This window comes from Talpa occidentalis, unplaced genomic scaffold (assembly GCF_014898055.3).
Source record: "Talpa occidentalis isolate TD23 unplaced genomic scaffold, MPIMG_talOcc4v2.1 talOcc4.8, whole genome shotgun sequence".
NCBI lineage: Eukaryota > Metazoa > Chordata > Mammalia > Eulipotyphla > Talpidae > Talpa > Talpa occidentalis.
Genome location: NW_023605194.1, coordinates 56,143,336 through 56,156,845, shown reverse-complemented (window position 1 = coordinate 56,156,845; position 13,510 = coordinate 56,143,336). Strand labels below are relative to the sequence as shown.

General features: G+C 38.2%; 1 protein-coding gene across 3 annotated transcripts in view; it reads right to left on the bottom strand.

The window, feature by feature from the left end:
* The window catches only part of PCDH15 (protocadherin related 15), a 1,524,279-nt gene extending 1,516,234 nt beyond the window's left edge, over positions 1-8,045 (bottom strand). For all 3 annotated transcript variants that reach the window (XM_054690675.1, XM_054690674.1, XM_054690669.1), the window contains exon 1: positions 7,660-8,045. The gene's annotated coding sequence lies outside the window, so the exon portion shown is untranslated. The remainder of the gene's footprint in view (positions 1-7,659) is intronic.
* Positions 8,046-13,510: the final 5,465 nt, after the last annotated feature.

The following is a 13,510-nucleotide window of genomic DNA, read 5'->3' as shown; positions in this document are numbered from 1 at the left end:
GGTATGTATTATCCTGGAATTAAAAAGTAATTTCTCAGTGATATAGGAATTAGTGTAGAGGAGTAAGGTATATTGGTGGTGGGCAAGAAGTAAAATTTTATCAGAGTATGGGAACTGGTGTCACATGGCAGTGAACATTATTAACACTGTGGACTGAGATCACTTGGGAAAAAGAGCTGTATACCTACTGAAATTTTAGTGTTAGAAAACATAGGTGAGATAACAGAATAGTAGCATTGCCTGATAGTTGATGCTTAAGTTAGGGAGGTATGACACTTGCAAGCTGGAATGAAATGGAATATGTTCCACAAAGATCATTGTTTGAGATATATTTCTCATCCTTTTTTCTTTCTAAATCAGGTGTTCATTACATTGCCTTGAGAGTGAGACTGAGCACATAATTTGTAATTTCCACATCAAATGAGACCCCCATGTAGAGATTGAGTACTATAGTGTACTCATACTAATAATACTTCTCTTATTAAAAAGGTATATTCATTACAATATCTGCAACCAATGAAAGTCTCTAATATGCAATGTGTTCTTGAAAGCCCAGTAATATGTCATATTTTTGCTTCTAAGAAACTACAAAAAAAAAAAAAACAAAAACAGTGACCAGTTCAATAGATCAATTAGTGTCAGTAGAATGTTATGATCAAAATATGCCACTAGCAAAATCAGATAGATCCATGTCAGGGCAATCACTACATTTATCTCTCTTCGTAACAATTAGTGCACACATATCCAGAGCAATAGTATTGATTCCATATTGTGTTAGAGTCAAATTGTCTAATAATTTCTCTGGTGTGCTTTCTTTAAGTTCTTATCCTTCCAATTATCTGTCTGATAGTGATCACTTAAATTGGAAAAGCTCTGATTACATCCTTCAGTTCAGAGTAGCAGTGGGTAAGACACTTTGGCTGCAGATCACAGTAGAAGACTTAACCTGAGAAGCAAATCTGTTTCATAGTAATCAGCTTTTAGAGCTTATCACAACTCCAAGATTTTATGTTCCATCTAAACTTTTAAGTTAATTTTACTCTAACTTTTAATCGATGCTACTGAGTAGTAAGGGAGCCTGAAGGCCATTGCTTTGTTTGGGAAAACAAATAAGGAAAGACATGTTACCCCTATAAATGCAATTCTAATGAAATCAGGATAAAATGTAGTTCTTAGATAAATTTACAATTACCTCTAATAACTGTGCTTTCATTTCAGATAATTTTCATTAATATAAGGATATAAAATAAATATAATTCCTAAAGAAATTAAGGTTGCTTTATATAAATTTTTTATTGTAGCTATTCAAAGCCAAAGAAAGTAGAACTCCAGGGCCTCCCTGGTGGTGCAAGAGGTTAAGCACCACACTATGAAGCAATCTGAAGCCTCTGCAGCATGAGTTCCATCCCCAGCCAGCCAGGGAGCAACCCACATGGCCCAGCAGACCTCTCCTGTCTCTCCCCTGAGCAGTGTATTTCAGTCGATCTGCCTGTTCTGCTTCCCACTCTGTCTGTGGTGAATCCTCTCACCCCCGATCTCTGGCCTTTACCCCAGCTCTTGTATGCATAAATAAATAAATCTCTTAAAAAAAGAGAGAGAGAGAGAGAAAGTAGAACTCCAGTAAATGTAAAAATGATTTACATTTACTAATCATTTTTACTAATCTGTTTTGTTTTGTTGTTTCACTTTTAATTGAACATTATTAAATATATTCATTACATCTTACAGAACTTTAAAAGGTGGGAATCAGTAATTCCAAGTGTCACATTTGAATATTTACAACCTAAAAATTTATCATAGCTTTTTCAATAAGCAGAACAATATTTTTTTAGAAGAAATAATTTAACAACTGTAAACATGGAATACAATGTTTCCAGGTTTATTGGAGTTCCAGATACAATTTAGTTTTGCAGTGGTAGAGTAGTTAATATATTATTTTTTCAAATGAATTAAGTTTTAGGATTCAATACCTACAATAATTTCAATTAAGCTGTATAAAATGTAAAACAAATCCTAATATCAACTCAATTATATGTATATGTATATACACATACACATTTTTGCATTTGAGGATCCCATTAATAATTTTAAATTTTAGTATTTACATACTCACTTATAAGAACATAAAATGCTATGCAGATGTTAATTTGATATATAACACATTACCTAAAAATTGTTTTGAATGAAATATAGTGTGATAATAATACAAAATTATTTGTAAAACAGTAATTAGAATCTATTAAATCATCAAATTATTAAATCACAACATCTGTGAACAGACATAACTTTTACTCTTCGAAGTATCTGAAATCAAGTATGCACAGTACAATAATTTGAATGGTATTTGGCTTTATGTGCTTCATCAGAGAGAAAATAAGAACTAGGATATTATGGATTTTTAACTTATGCATATTGGATTGTTAGCTATTCTTTAAAAATTATTTTATAAAGAAATTTTGATTCCAACATTAGATTAATGAGTAATTAATTGTAATTACTCAGAAAAAGCTATCCTTGGTAGCAATGGAAAAAGGACTTAAGGCTGAAAATGGTTAGATATGGTAAAAAGAATAAAAGTTCCAATAAATCTGAAAGGAAAGTCTAGTTTGTTTGAAATATATTTATGAAGTGCTAATTAATATCTCATATAGGAAAAATGAATGTGAGAAAATATCTTTGAGAGATCATTTTTACATTATTCATAGTTAAGTATCTTATAAAATAATTAATGGTTGACCATTCTTTCTCTTCCTTGCTTCACTTCTAAAAAGAAGTCAACACTGGAAACCAGGTGGGAATTTAGGTGAGTAATTCACAAGTGAAATAGTAAGAAAACACCTAAGGCACATAAATCATTTCTAATATTTTATTAAGCTTTAAAACAGCAGCCAATATTTTCATTTCACCCTATGTTATACAGTTGTAGGATGTAGTCCAGAAACACCTTGTGTAAGAGTATTTTTACATAAATTGTATGACATTTTAGTTAAATTATGTGGTTGACCATCCACAACCATTTTGCTCTACATTTAACTAAGGAAAAATAAGTCTTAAGACAATTGTGTTATAGTGTTAAGAATTAAAGACTTGCTTTTCACAAAAATTTGAATTTTCAGATGATGCTACCTATAAAACAGTCTGTCAAACTGTCTAGCAAAAAGAACTTCAAGAAACAGGCAAATGTCCTCCCTTTGCTCCCAAGGATGATATGGACAGAAACCAGCATGATAATTTCTCCTGCTTCTTTAATTTGTCCTCTGTGCCATGGTTCTGTCTTCTATTCTGATCTCCTTTATAAACCTTGCCAATGGCACAATGTGTGATCTAGCACAACTTTTTTGATGTATCTCTAAACCCTGAATTCCTCTTCTGATTCATAGGTTAATGAATGTCCTATTCTACTCATCCAATTTTGAGTTTTTCACTCAAGATCTTGTTTCTTATTTGTATCTGAAATCTTTAGATAACATCTGAAACACAAATATCATAGCAGAGACCAGCAGACCTCAACTTGGTTGTAGAGTTGACCTTATATACAATGTGATTGTGCTTTGTGAGACTTTAACTTGTAGGGAATTTTTCTAAAGACTCCCAAACCTACATTAAAATACGTGTTAGGATTTGTCTTCTACTGGTACTCATTTTAATGCAAAACAACCTGTTAAGGATTTTATTAAATCACTAATATAGTGTGAGTGGATTTTTTTCAGGCAGCATGAATGAATTCAACATAAACAAAATTGATGTATGTGGAAGCAAAGTCATTCTGGTTTTAGGAACATAGAATACAGATAAGAATATATATAATACTCTAGATTTTGAGCATATATAAAAATGTCTATGGTCATTAATATATACATATATAAAATCACAATGCCAAATATAACATATACACACATAAAACTTACCTGTATATCTGTAATCTATGTATTTAAACATGCCTTACAGATATTTGTGAAATATCTTCAGTACATGATATAGATAATAGTGATGATGTGGTTTATGTCAGGAGAGGAGGGGAACAAATATAGGAGTCATGACTTATAAGTTCTCTTTTAGACAGAGATTGGGAAATCAACTTTAGAAAAGGCCATCTTTGGCAATAATGGGCATTCACAACTACTAATCCTGTTTTAATTTGAAAAACTGTTCTAAAATGTATCATTAAGGAAAAGTCCAGTTTCCATTTATATAAATGTAACAAATGATGATTCAAGGGTAGAATTATGAAACAATAGTATTCATGCTAAGAGCACCACTCTGTGTGCTACTATCTGTTTCAACCATGGAGAGAGGGCCACTGGAACAGAAAAAAGTTATTTCTGGAACTTCCTAGCAAAATTTTATATATTTTTATACACAGACATGGATTGTTTTTGTTTTCAATGATGTCCTCACTTTACAAAATATCTATAAATTCTGACAGGAATTCTGGATGATGTGGAACTATGTTGCAATTTCAATATATCAATCAAAATATCTTAGATTTAGGTTAATATGAAGCTGAAACATTTTCTATAAAGGTTAATTAAGTTTACCTTTATAGGGTTCACTACTTTTTAAAAAAAAATTTCTTCTCAGATTTCTCACTTCCCAACCAAATATCAAAATTATTGTGGGGAGTTTCGGCCAAAAGCCAAAACAAAACTCAACTAAAAAAATAACACATAATTCACACTGATCTGTACTGTGTATTATTTGAGAAGTCATATTTTATTCAAGTATTATGCTACACTTTTAAAATATTTCAACATGCACACTAATTAAATTGGTATTCAACCATCATTTAAAAATAGCATAAGGCAATTGGCTCTAAATAAAGTGTTTTTTAAGAAAATAAGCAAGTACATAGCCTTTTCCTCTATCCATATGTAATGTCATTATTGCACAAAATTTTTAAGAACTAGAAAGCTCTAAAAAGGTACTGATACAAAACCATGTTCTGTATAGGTAGTTTTGTATAATATCTAATACAAGATGTGCATAAACACTACAAGACTGAAGACCATAACCATGAATTATTGACCCTTTTTGATTGGAAAAGTGGAGAAAAAAATTAAAAATCAGGCAAATGTCGCTTGTCAAAAGAAGTTCCAAAAGAAATGACCGATCATTGGGTTTAGGATTTGAGCAATCATTTTCTTCACTTTTTTGTCATCTTTGTGAAGTTTTACCAACAAAAATGAAGAACTTAATTGAAAAACTGTAGGGATGTTTATTTATGTTTCCTCTGCTTAATTTCATGCAGTTGCTCAATTACTGTAGAGTATTAGGAAATATATAAATATACAACTATAGAAACTATAAAGATTAGCAATTTAAAATTGTCCTTCCTCCAGTGAGAAAGCATTATAATGTTTAAAGCTATCTCCCAACCAAATTCAGCATATTGATTGTTTTTAAAGCATCAGCTCTCAATAATCCTGATGCTTTCCCATCACCTCAGTATAAGTGTGTCCTGGTTTTAATCTCACATGATTACCATTCAGAACTTCAAATATACAAACGATAGAAGTTTGGTATTTGACAATAGTTATCTCTTAACAGGACCAAACTGTCAAAATGAAGGCACTGATAATGGAAAAGAAGGAAAATTCATATATATCAATACTAGGGAATGTTTTCAGATTAAAATGCTTGCATGATACTCTCCCCAACAAAGGCAAGTTCATTAACTCTGAGACTATATTTTAACAGGATAATTTTTGAACTGGGAGAATTGGAATCACCCATGGTGTTATACAGGCAGTTAATTGGATACTCTTGAACCAATTTCTCATGTGTTAGGGGTCATAAATCTCAATTGCTATACATTCTTAACCACTAAAATTTGAGAAAAACTGTTTTAGCCTTAAGACTAAGAGTTTATTTGTAAGTCAATAACTACAAATGAGAGCTGTTTATTTTCTTGGGATTCTCAATTCTTTTTAAAGCATCTCTCAAGCAGAGTCTGACCTTTAAGATAAACCTGCTCATGCAGATCTAAGATAAGGCTGATTCCTGCTGAAGATAATCCATCCTCTAAATACACACACACACACACACACCTTACATTTCACCTTTATTTCCCCTCTTACATAGTGCCACAATTCTCCTGAAGAACAGTCCATATTCCTTACTATCTTACCAATTTGGCTGTACTGTAACATCCCCTTATATACCCACCTCCCCTCACCACCACAGTCAGGCTTAGCTGGAGACCTGGGCACATTCAGTAATTACCCAAAATCTGCCCAAAATTTACTGTTGGGGTATTAACTCATTTCAATTCAGAGTAACTCCAACTCAGATCTACCCTATGAGAAAGAACACATGAATGACAGGACCTACTGCACAAAGGAAGATTTAGATCCAAATTAGAAGCTACAAGTGCTCAGGAAAAACGAAAAGGAGAAAGATAGTAAGAGGAGAGCAGGGAAAGGAAGAAGCTCCAGATTCCACTAGTTGCAGCTTATGTGAAGGATATCTTGTGTAATGGGGCCAGGTCTTGGACTTGTCTCTGTTTTTTAGGACACCCTGTTATGTACAGTACACATATGTGAGAAGTGAATAGACTCTTTCAACATTATTCTATTTCCACAAATGAGATTGGAAATGAAATGTAATAGCAGTCTTTCCACAGAGCCAAGTATTGCAAGCTTAGAATACTAACTGGTTCATTTACTTCACTGATTACCATATGTAGATATGAAATCTCAGGCACAAATTTTCAATAAACTACCCTCTTAAAGTTAACTTGCCTTTCTGCTTTCATCTAGTCATCCATATTCTTGCCACGTAAATATTAATGTTGAGTTTTTACATTTCCCAACAGCCCAACAATACCATTTGCCAAAAACTCAAGGGTTCTTTCTATCATCTCATGCATTGCTTATCATGAACTAATGTGCAAATATAGGGATCAATTAAATACAATATATACAAAATCTCACCAGGTTGAATTACATGACAACATATTAGTTTAGTCTTACCCCAAGTTACCTCTCTTGACTAAAAGATACTAGATATTTAAATAACAATTCCAAACAGGTTAAAAACAGCAGCCTTTCATCATTCTTACAGATTGTGAATGTTACATTCTTCCTACATTCACAGTGCTTTGTTACATAGGCAGCACAGAAAAAAAGAAGAAAACTACAATGTCCTTGATATCCTGCACTTTGTAACTGGAGAGCCTCTTCTCCAGTTTATATACAATGGAACAATCTAAGTCTTCGTGCACTTCATCTGCATTACAAAAACTTGCATGGGGAAAACTTTTGGGGGAAACGAAGGTGATTTCCGAGGTGCTATTGCAGTTGCATATGACACTGACATTCATTTCCCATAATTCTTGCCCACAGGAAACACATCCTTTGAGAAACTGAATAAAACCAAGTTGGACCCTCTCAAAATCTGCAAACTAACAACTTCCCAGGGAAGCTCACATAACCCCAACACTGTCAAAATGTAAGGATCAAGGCGTTAAGCTGATGTGAGGTGGAAGGCTGTCCACCTCGAGGGTGCTGTGAATCTGGTTATCCCTGAGCCTGAATCCGAAGAAGAGGAGGGTGTGATGGGAAACGAGGGGGGAGAAAAATGCCTCCACTCCATGAAACCAGATACCCTTTTGGAATACCGGCAGATCACTAGAAATCTGGATCCCACCCCCTTGCCTACCTCCAGACTCCAGTATGATTCCTTTGGCTTCCTCCCCTCTGCTCCTTCCGCAGCAGCGGACACACGGATCCCGAGAGCGGCCGGGAGCTTGGGTCCCGCAGAGCGCTAGTGCCAAGCGCTTCTCTGGACTAGTTACCAAATGAAAAAAAGGGACTGAGACGCGCAACCAGGAGGGTGATTAAAATCCGGTTTTCAGGCACCAGCGTCCCGGAAGGCTCCCGCTGCTCTTCTGTACCCTTACCCAGCTCTTTCGCCCGTCAAAGGGTTACTCAGGGAGTCCCCAGCAGCAGCTCCTTCCCTTCTGCTCGCCGGATCTCCAATCTCCGCCGCCGCTGTTACACCGCGCGCCGGGCCATCCGCTCGCCGCACAGCTAGGAGGCCAGGCAGAGACGGCGCGGCGGGAGGAGGATGGATTAAACGGATAAATCGTTCGGGTAAGGGAGGAAAAACTTTGATGTTGGAGCCGCACACACAGGAATGAAAAGAAACCAAAACAAGTTGCAGGTGAGGGGGGCAGGGAGAACGCTCTCACCAGCACGGAGAAAAAAATCACCCCCAACTAAAATCTGGGAAGAAGCTCCCTGTTCCTTGAGCGATCTCCGAGAGCATCTCGTAATCTCTAGTCTTGGAGTCCACTGGAAAAGCGCAGGGTTTGGGAAGCCCTGTTGGTTCACGCGTGGGGTGCAAATATGAAATGCGCCTCCCGCTGGAGATGCTGGCGGGGACTCGTGCAAAGAGGGCAGAAACAAACGTAGATCCAGTAAGAGCGAGGGGAGCCGGAGCGGCCGCCTGCACGAGCAAAGACGTTACTCCCTTCGGGCAAAGTGACTGCTACAAAGTCTGTTCATCTTGCGCAGGGACAGACACATTTAAAGGCCTGAACAGACGTCAGCACCAGCTGAGCTCGCCGGGTGAGCGCCAGGGCTCCCCGCCCGGCGGGTTGTAGTGCACAGAGGACGGCCTGCAGCTCGCGCAGTGGAGTGGCTGACTTGGGGAGAGAGCAGCGCTGGTGGCGCTGCGGAGTGTCAGCCCCCGCGGCCCTTCGACCGGGAACCGTATACCCGCGGCATTTCTGCGGCGGGTGCGCTCGCCGAATTGTACAGAGCCAGATCTGCGTGGAGAGCGATCTGGACACTGCGCGTGCACAACCAGTATTGGGTCACCAACGCGCGCAACACCTGTTTTGTGTGTGTGTGTGTGTGTTTGGTTTTTTTTTTTTTTTTTTTTTTTTTAGGAAACCACTTTTCCGCTCTGGGTTGAGTCATCGTTCTGATTCATTTCACAAAGTTAATTCAAATCCACAGAGAAGCCTTTTTGCGTGAGCGGTATTTGACTTTTGAATCTTGAAATTCCAATCATGATAATATTTAAATCTTCCCATAACCCTCTCATATTTACTTCCTAATTCAGCCATAATAGATTAAACTATTCGACGTTTTCAATTTACCCTTACTCTTTTTCTTAGGTGATTTTCATGCTTAGATATCCATTAGGAACTTAGGAGTCTGCATAAGGTAGTATTTCTTAAAGTAATATATTACTTACAATGCACGGTATTTTCTAAGGTTTTTGTAACTGTTTCCAGATTGGTGGTGAAAGTTAAATTCAAACTCAGAAATATGATAAAAGGTATTTTTTATTTATCCTGTGCAAAATGACCTGTTTCTGATTTTTACATTTCTACCAGAACAATGTTCTATCAGTTATATTTATTAATGTGTAGAGTAAGGTTAAAGAAAGGCGAAAAAAATAAATAAAAATAGAATTTGCCTTTAGGAAAAGATTACCATATTAGCAGATTTATTTGGCGTCCTGGGCACTTATTTGGTGTCCAGAATAGTGAGAATGGGTTAATAGAAAAGAGATCCCAAGCCAAAGGAACCTGTGGTTGTGAAGGACAGATGACGTGCATTTTCCCCCTTGTGTATATAGTGCTAACCTAACCAAGGTAGATTCCCCTTAATCACAATCACTATAAAAGTGACAAACTGCGCCAGAGAGAGAGAGATCCATATTTGTTTCCTTTCCCGCTACTGCCCAGCGGCCCCTCCCTCTAGTGGTTGTCCCGGGAAAACACTTAGAGAGAGCGAGAGAGCCAGAGAAAGCCAGAGAGAGCGAACACGTGTGAGAGCGTGCGCGCATGTCTGTAAAAGGGAGGGTTGATCATTGACAGCACCCAGCAAAATCTGTCCGCTCTCAGTAATTCCTTTCTCCTCCTACTCAAGACCGTTCACCTGGAATGAACATCTTAAGAGCTACATCAGAGCTTCCAATTCTCTGACCTTGACCCTGAGCTGGAAAGTCTAGTCAAACTTTCTGGAGAGGCAGTACAGTCAAGACCTTGGAAACTTTGGAAAGTGCCCACAGCGATTGCATTTTTGCTCTTTCTAGTGAATACAGCCAGAAAATTCAGAGAGAAGTTGGGAGAGTCGAAAGGACTTTGGAAAAGCATCGCTAATAAAGATCAACATTTTTTTTTTCTTTCAATAAGTAGTTTTCCAAAGTGAAACTTCCTAAGAAGGCAGGGGACAAAACTTGTTTTGTTGATGACTATACCCTTCAAAATGCTTTCGCTCTGGCTTGGGGAGGAGGCATCCTCACCTTAAGGACAGTGAAGGCCTCTGGCTGTCTGAGTCAGTTCCCTTGAACAGGGATTGTCCCGACCCAAGCCCACTCACCATACCCCTATCTCCATGGCTTTCTCGGCTCTCAGTGACTTCAGTCATCGTTTGTGGCCAGACCAGGCAAACAGAGAAGGGAAATTGCCCAGTTTTATTCCTGACTCAGAGTCAGAGCGCCGAGCAAGGGCAACAGGCATTTAGGTAGAAACGCTGATGCGCAAAAACACACAACTGGAACCCACTTTCTGCCCAGGATCCTCGTGCGACTAGGGACTCACGAGGACGAGGACGTGCCTGCTTGGTTCATTCGGATCTTTACGGTTTAGGAGGAAGGCAGCACTTCAACCCCTAGAATCGAATCTTCAAACGCCCCCAAACCAGCCTTTAGCAGAGCGCTTTGCAAGTCCGCCTTGGCCCATAGGACACCTCCCAGACCCGCAGGGTCAGTCCCGCGCCCACCTGCTGATATTCTGAGTACGAAACGCGGTCCCGGCTGAGCTATTGAGCCAAATTAAACCAAAAAAAAAAAAAAAAAAAAAAAAAAAAGATCGTAAAGGCCGCCTCTTTCTTGTGAGATTTTCTAACAATATTGATAAGTCCCTTTACCCTGTTCTCCCCAACCCCCCGAGGTGACTCTGACTCGAAACGATGCAGAAAGGGTCTCGCCCTCCGCTGTCCCCTCCAAGAGACGCAGGCCAGGGTGAACGCAACTGCCGGTAAGGGGAGTACCCCAGTTTCCGCGCGCCCCGCGCCGGCGGCCGGCAGTGTCACGGTCCCGGGGGCGGAGATGAGGGCGTGGCCCGAGCCAACCGCCCACCGAGACGCACTGTTGCCTCGGCTTTCGGAAGCAAAAAATGAACAGCTTTTCCCACGGAATGAGGTAGCCGGCCCTGGGCTACACCCCATCTTGCACAAGAGAACAGCCTGCGAGCAAAGCGGGAGGGGCGACCAAACGCGGGACGAGGGCGCCCCCCGCATTGCCGGGCGCTTGGGAAACTGCAGCTTGGGCGCCCCCGCCCGCCCCGCGCTCTTTGCTCCGGGCAAAGTGGACGCTGCCCTGGAGAGCGCCGATTGCCCTAGTAGTAGGCATTCCTCCCTCTTCCATTACCTTCCTGTAAGACCAAGTGTGCATCCCAGTAAACTCGCGGTTTCCTGCTTTTTCCTTTGAATATAACGAGTTTTCACTGGCACCCCTACCCTGGGTAACAGGCGACCTTAGAGATGGTGGCAAGGCAGAGCATCACTAACTAGCAAGACAAGAGAACAGACTTCAATTCAGCACTTATAGGATCAGGTTTTCAAAAGGAAAAGACACAGACTTCCTCGTGAATAAGCCCCAAAGGATCAACTTTCTTTGATTGTGCTTGTGATTAATGAGGGCCAAGCTATTTCTTTGCCAATGCACGCATGACCTCCCTGGCGTTTTTGTTACTGTTTGTTTTTCCTCCTGCTTTGACAAATCATAGTAACTGAATTTGTAGCATTAGATCAACTAACAATTGTTTTTGCATCTACATACTAATTAATAACAAGTTTATTTTCTGTCCTAAAATAGTGAAAATGTTTTGGTGTGATACATATAGTAAATGTTACATATTGATATTGTTTAGTATAACTTGTTTTGTTGTAAAAAAAAAAAACTCTTAAGGGGTTAAGCATCAGCACTATGAAGCTATCTGCAGCTACTGCAACACAAGTTTGATCCCTGGCCAAGGAGGTGACCCACATGGCGCAGCAGACCTCTCCTGGCTCGCCCCCTACTCCCCTCAGCAGTGTATTTCAGTCAATCCACCTGTTCTGTTCTCCACTCTGTCTCTGGTGAATCCTCTCACACACACACCCCACCTCTACCTCTGGCTTATATTTGTATGTATACATAAATAAATATTTAAAAGGAAAAACAAAAACAAATAACTCTTAATGTAAATCTGTCTCTGTCTCTGGTGAATCCTCTCACACACACCCCCCACCTCTACCTCTGGCCTATATTTGTATGTATACATAAATAAATATTTAAAAGGAAAAACAAAAACAAATAACTCGTAATGCAAATCATTTCCTTAGATTAGGAAAGATTCACCTATAACCGTAGACTTAAAATAGAAATGCTATTTTTAAACTCTTATTCTTTTGTGAATACATTTTTATGTCTATCAGTGTTCTTATTTGGCAATCCAAATCAAATATACTACAAATAAATCTCAAAACGATTATTAGGGAAATGAAGGGCAATCTTTAAGAAAATATCCATAAATGAAAATTTGCCTTATTAATATGTACTTTTAAAGAGTTAATATTTAATATAATAGCATTTTCTGTTTTTAATTATAGTATAACACATTACTTAAAATTTACCACCTCAACTATTTTAAAGTATACAGTTCTGTAGTTCTAAATTTATATACATTATTGTGCAGCAGCTGTCAATACTTTTTCATCTTTAAACGGAAACTCTATACCCAGCCCATATCTTCCCTTGCCTCTTTGTACAAGCAGAGAAGCAAAGCCTTACTTTTCCTCCAGTAAGTCTTCTAAGACTCTAGACTCTTACTGGAACCAAATCAACTGGTTCCTTGATCTTAGATCTCTCAGCCTACAAATTTATGAAAAATAAATTCTTGTTATTTAAACAACCCAGTCTTTAGTATATTTTTATGGCAGCCTGAATAGACTAATACATAGGCTATCAATATTTATTTTTATTTTTTACTTTTTGATGAACCACCATATTATTTTCCATAGTGACTGCTCCATTTCACATTCCCACCGATATAGTACAAGGTTCCAATTTCTCCTAATCCTTGCCCACAAGTCTTTTCTGTGCTATGATAATAATCATTCTAGCAGTTGTAAAATGACATTACATTGTGGTTTTCATTAGGATTTCTCTAGCGATTAATGATATTGAGTATTTTTTCATATGTTTTTTAGCTATTTGAATATCATCTCTGGAGAACTGTGTCTCAAGTCTCTTCATTTTTAAATCTGATCTTCTGAAGTTTTATTTGTTCTTGGATTGTAGAAGTTCAATATTTTTTTTTGGATTAATCCCTTATCACATATATGATTTGAAAATATTTTCTTCCTTCCATAGGTTTCCTTGGATGCAAGGTTTTTTTATGTTTGTGTATGTGTGCACACACACGTGTATGATATTTGTGTATGTGTAAAAAATAATGATCTTGTTTCAGTGGTAGTTTTCATATCTTGAAAATCCAAATGTAATCACT